The sequence below is a fragment of the Chrysochloris asiatica genome, unplaced genomic scaffold, assembly GCF_000296735.1.
Source record: "Chrysochloris asiatica unplaced genomic scaffold, ChrAsi1.0 scaffold00070, whole genome shotgun sequence".
Classification (NCBI taxonomy): Eukaryota; Metazoa; Chordata; class Mammalia; order Afrosoricida; family Chrysochloridae; genus Chrysochloris; species Chrysochloris asiatica.
Genome location: NW_006408588.1, coordinates 815,441 through 821,831, shown reverse-complemented (window position 1 = coordinate 821,831; position 6,391 = coordinate 815,441).

Here is a 6,391-nt window from a genome sequence, read left to right as displayed (position 1 = left end):
ATGACTTTTGCTATTGTTGTTGTGTGCCTTAGAATCAGTTCTGACTTTCAGTGACCCTGTATAGCGTTTCCAAGAGTAGTTGGTGGGTTTCAACTGTTGACTTTGTGGTTGTCAGTCCAGTGCTTATCATGCGGCACCACAGCAGGACTCCACAATAAGACTTTGTTGTTGTTGTTGAGTGCCATCAAATTGTTTCTGACTCATAGTGACCTTGTTTAGGGTTTCTATGGAACAGTTTGCAAGTTGCCATCCAGTGCTTCTCCTACAATGCCACACTAGGAGTCCTCTAGGAAGAGATAAAGTATAGGACTTGAGTTCAGATTAACATTAGATCCCAAGAGAACATGCACTACAAACTACAAACCTGAGCTTTTTAGGATAGTGCCAAGATTGGGGTTAGGGTTGGATAGGAAGGAAGATGTTATAGGAAGGTTTATGGTATCATTGACAGCAAAGAAAAATTCCATTCCTGTCTTTTCAAGAGCTTTGCTCTATATGTTTCTTATCTTTCGTGTAGTCATGTTTGCAAGATTAGTTTATTTTTGCTTTATCTTCATGTATATCTCTTTCATACTAAGAATAAGAAAAAGTGCCAATGATAACAAAAATACCCTCTTCACATTCTATGTGCCACTGCCAACAGCTTTCCTCACATGGTCAAGCTTCTTAAGAGTTGCTGTTGTTAAGTGACATCGAGTTGGTTCTGACCTATAGTGACTTAAGAGTTGGAGGCCTGGTGTGGTGCTGTGGATTAATGCACTGGACTGCAAGGTTAAGTTTGAACCATGAGATCAGTGGTTCAAGCTGACCAGCTGCTCCTTGGAAACCCTAAACAGGGTTGCTATGGGTCGGAATCAATTCAAGAGCACTTGACAAAACACGTATTTTGGAGTCAATGGCTAGGTGTTTGGTTACGTGTGGTCAAGTTGGTTCCTACTCAAAGAGACCCTGTATAAGGTTTTCAAGACTATAAATCTTTGCAGGAACAAGAAGAATCATCTTTCTCCCATGGGATCAAGCCACAAGTTTTGTGGTTCACAATTGAGTGTTTATCTTGCAGAGATACCTTATGCTCCAATGATGGTACAAATAGTTAAAATGTTTGACAGCTAACTGAAAGGTTAGAGGTTCAGGTATACCCACAGGCACCTTAGAAGAAAGCTCTGGTGTTTCTACTTCTGAAACATCAGCCATTGGAAAGCCTATGGAATGCGGTTCTTTTCAGACATACATGGGTTGTTCAAAATCCTTTCAACAGCTACTGGCTTAATAAGTATTTCATATCCATGTCCTTCATTAATTTTTAGTCCACTCATTTGGATATTACAATTGGGTAAATATTTTTGCTCGCTGAGTTTAGAAGCATTGTGCCAAACAGTTTTCTTGTGGAACCCCTCCCAGCAAATACACCCTCCAGATTTCCCCATCTTGTTATCTTGCTAATTCTGTTGAAGAAACTTTGCCTCTTTTTCAGGACATCCTTATCTCACTCAAGAACTACTAAAACAGACTCCTGTTTCTCACTTACTATAATTTACAAATATTTACCTGTTTTGTTTCCATTGTACAAATGTGTTTTCCCACTTCTAATCCACTTGAAAGTGCCATCAAGCCAGTTCTGACTCATAGCAACCTTATACATGGTTTCCAAGGAGAGGCTGGTAGATTTGAACTGCCAGCCTTGCAGTAGTTGGCAGGCCAGTTAGTGCCACACCAGGACTCTTAAGGTGATGTAAACGACGAATGTGCTTAACTATTAACAGGGGTTCGAGTCTACCCAGAGGTACCTCAGAAAAAAGACGTAACAACCTGCTTACAAAATCCACTGAAGGCCCTACAGAGCACAGTGCTACTTTGACACAGATGGAGTCCTCATGAGTCAGGGTTGGCTTGATAGCTGGTGGTGCTGGTTGGGCCCCTTGGAGTCAGTTCCGACTCATAGTAAACTTGTATAGGGTTTCTGAGGCTGTAAATCTTTATGGGAGCAGAACGGCTGGTAGTTTTGAACTGCTGACCTTAAGGTTATCAGCCTGATTCATAACCACTATACTACTAGAGCTCCGAACTTGATGGCTGCTCATTTTTAATTCCCACTTAGTCTTTTTCCCATCCCTGCATTGTGTTACTTGGCCCCTAATGGACTCTCAATAACTGATGACTGACTGAGTGAATTCCGTTTCTCCTTCTCAGGGTCAGCACACCACACTGGTTAAACACCAGAATGGAAAAGTGTCAAGAAATTTGGTAAGACTCAACGAATCATACTCCTCCTTCCCAATCTGTAATATTAGTCTAAAACCCTTTTCCTCTAGGCATACTTTTTTCTCACGTTTTGGTGATGGACTTACCACCTTGGAGATTTTTTTCCCTTTGGTAAAATGCCATTGGTGTGTCTTTCAGAGACAAAGGGTGGAGCCCCAAGGAAAGGAAAGACCACACACGGGCAACAACACTGTGAGATTTCCATTCCCCTACTGCACCCAGTTCAAGAATGTGCTTAAGTCTGGCAGTCATTTCAGAGGCTGTTATTAGAAAACATGTGAAGGTTCTAGAAAATGTATGATTTCATGTGAAAAATACAAGGCTGTGTGCCTTTTCTGAAGCAGAGTGAGAGTTGAGGAGCTACGTCTATCTTTGGAGAACTGCAGTGGAGATTAGATGAGGGTTGTGCTGAGTCTACAAAGAATGCAAAAAAAAATTTTTTTAATCAAATAATAATCACAGAATTATTTCTTTTAAATGTCCATTCTACTATAGACCAAAAAGAGTACAGTGATGTACTTACTTTCATGATTTAGGGCTCTTGTTTATTGAACAGCAACTATCTAAAGAAGCATAATTGACTGTCATAAGCATTGTCACATGAAGCTGACTCCATACACTAATCTACTGCAAACAAGAACAAAACTAATATTATATTGTACTGACTCTTTGCCAGTTACTGCCCTATATACTTTCCATATATTAATCCAGTAATTAAATTTTTAAAATACTGTATAAAGACTTTTCCAAAGATGCCATCTAATTTAGGTAGTTTTTAGTGTTCAGAGCTTTATGGATGGCAAACTGAAGTTCAAAAGGCATAAGGGTCTTATTCAAGGTCCCATAGCTGGTACGTGTCACAGTCTAAATCTAGGGCATCCAAACTAGCATCCCAGGCCTCAAACAATTCCAGAGCTGAATGTGCTGTTTTGGCCTCTTACAGTTTCCTTGATAGAAGATGAATTCCAAATCTTTTTAATCTTGTATTGTTGTTAAGTACTGTTGAGTTGATTCTGACTTACAGCAACCCTGAATAGAATTTCCAAGAAGCAGCTGGTGTGTTTAAACTGCTAGCTTTGTGGTTAGCAGTCCAGTGCATGTGCTACAGCACCACATAAGCCTTATATAGATGAATGTGTGTGTGTGTGTGTGTGTGCTGTTCCTGGTAAGTGCCTTCAAATCAGTTCTAAATCATAGAGACCCTGTATAGTGTTCCCAAGGAGGAGCTAGTGGATTTGAACCACTGACCTTGCAGTTAGCAGTCCAGTGCTTATCCTACAATGCCACACCAGGACTTTATATATATGAGTGTGTATATATTGTTTTTTGTGGTTTTTAGGTCACATTGAGTTGGTTCCAACTCACAGCAACCCTCTGCACAACAAAATGAATTACTTCCGGGTCCTGTACCATCTTCACAATTGCTGTTACACTTGAACCAATGGTTGCTGCCACTGATCAATCCATCTCATTGGGGGTCTTTTTCACTGACCTTCCACTTTACCAAGTATCCAGGGACTGACTGGTCCATCCTGATAGCATACTCAAAATATGAGAGACGAAGTCGTGCTTTCCTGGCATATATTATATACAGTGCTGTTGCGTTGATTCCGACCCATAGTGACCCTGTATAGGGCTTCCAAGGAACAGTTGGTGAGCTTGAACCACTGATGTTGCAGTTCAAACAACTCTGCAGTTTGACGCATTAGCCCACAGTGCCACACCAGGACTCATATATGTATGTATATATATGAGTTACATACAAACATATATATAACAATCCATTAAAGAGTTATTCTTAATGTATGAATGTCTAACAATATGTATAAAATTGTATCTAATGCAATTCACAAGAGTAGAAACATCTCTTAACCTAGCCCAAATAAAGCCAATCTCATCTTAATATGAAATTGTCAGGTACACCGTGAACATTGTTACCAGGCTCTGATTTTTAGAAGAAAAAAAAAAAAACTGGCTAGGGGCTAGCTGTGTTAAGACTAGCTAGGCAGAGAGATGGAAATGTGTCTCTATCTCTTTCCCTAAGTGTGTTTGGTATTATGAGTCAACTCTTACTTCTAGTATTTTCTCATTCCTTTTTGTGCTTCCTTTCTATGACTTGTAAAGAATCACGTTACCTATATCTTGTCCTTCTAAAAACCAATATCCATAATTACTCATAAGAAGTTAAAAGAAAGTGATAATAACAGAGAAAGTGTGGAGATTAGGAAGTAATGATGAGAGAAAGGAATTAAAGTTATTATGTAAAAAAAAAAAATGACCAACTGAAAGGATAAGAGATTTTTGGAGCAATCTAAAGGAAGTTGAAAAGGATACTGGGGTCACACATGGACAAACAGGTCTCTTTGGGGACAGATGTTTGCAGTGGTGGTCATTGTGCCTCTGTGAAGATGGGAACGGATGATATTCTCAGCACCGAGACCAGGCTTTTGTTGTTGTTAAGTGTTATTGAGTAGGCTCTGACTCATAGCGATCTCATCTGGGGTTTCCTGGCCTATAAATCTTTATGGGAACAGAAAAGCCTCATCTTTCTCCTACAAAGTGACTGGCAGATTTGAACTACTGACCTTGCAGTTAACAGACCAGCTCGTAATCCACTAGCCTACCAGAATTCCTGTCTCAGGAACTTGATATAACTCAGTAAACTTGATCAGAGTACTGGTGTGGCACTGTGGGATAAAACACTGGACTGAAAAGTTGGTTCAAATTGCAGTGTTGGCTGTTCAAACTCACCGGCCACTCCTTGAAAACCCTATACAGAGTCACTGTGAGTGGGAACTGAAGTGAAGTCAGTTAACAACAAAGAAGAGAAGTAGGTGCCTATGTGGGGCAAACAGCTTGCACTTGTCTATAAACCTAAAACTGACAGTTGCAACCTACCCATCAGTGTCAGGGAAGAAATGCTGGGAAGACTGATTCTATAAAGACTGCAGCCAAGGAAACGCTAAGGAACAGTTCCCCTCTGTACTACTGGGGTGGCTATGAGTCTGAATCCACTTGCAGACAATGGGTTTGGTTTTCTTGTTCGTTTGTAAGTGTCAGAATTACACTTTGAGCAATGTGACCATGCGTCAAATGCACAAAGTGAGAGATGCCAAGGCCATGTGACAGAGCAGTTCATTCGGCCGCCCTGGAAACAGCATACAATGAAATGAATGGAAATCATGCTACCAAAATTGTTTTGGTCTGTTTGTTTGCCAACTTGCTCATTTTGAATCAAGAGGCTATAAAGAATTGTTGTTGTTAAGTGCCATCTAGTCAGTTCTGACCCATAGTGACCTTGTGTAGGGTTTCCAAGCAGAAGCTGGTGAGCTTGAACCACCGACTTTGTGGTTCAACTGACTTTACAATTCAACACATTAACCCTCAGAACCACACCAGGATTAAATAGTCGCAATGCAGGTTTTAGGTAAAGGGTCAAAGAATGTTAAGAACAGCAGGAAAGCTATGTATTGGGACAAAGGTAAAATTGGAGAATAAAATGCTCTCTTCTAAAAGAGGAAGAAACCATACACTGTGGAAGTTCAAAGTCAATTAGATGGTTGAGTTTTATATTCACTTGAAAACAAACAGCCAGCGTACTGTGGCCTGATATTGGAGGTCTTGAATATAAAGTGGAAAAGCGTCATACACTCTGCATTCAACTACTGCTGAGAATCTCTTTGACCTACAAAACAAACAGGACATTTTACAGAGATCCAGAGAGCAGAGGAAAGGCTCGTGCATGCCATCTGATATTACACTAGATGTTCACCTATATGATTTCCTCAGTCAAACAAAGGAGCCAGCTGCATCCATGTCCCCATCCCGTTAGAGGCCTCAGAAGAATCTAACTCAAAATTAGTTTAGAGTCAATAGATACAGAATTCCGGCTGGAAGCAACAGTCTCCTGCCTTTCATGAGTCTAGAGGCCCAAATAAATCAAAATATGAAACTTTTCTTAGTTATAACCATGTTGCTCTATTTTAAATGATTATATACATTCCACTGAAGAAGACTGGTTCATCCTTACATATTTCCCAAAAGTATACAGTTTGTGAGAGTGTGTTTGTTCAGTGTATGGGGGGACTTCAAAAAGTTCATGGAAATTAAAAGTAAAAGATAATAATGG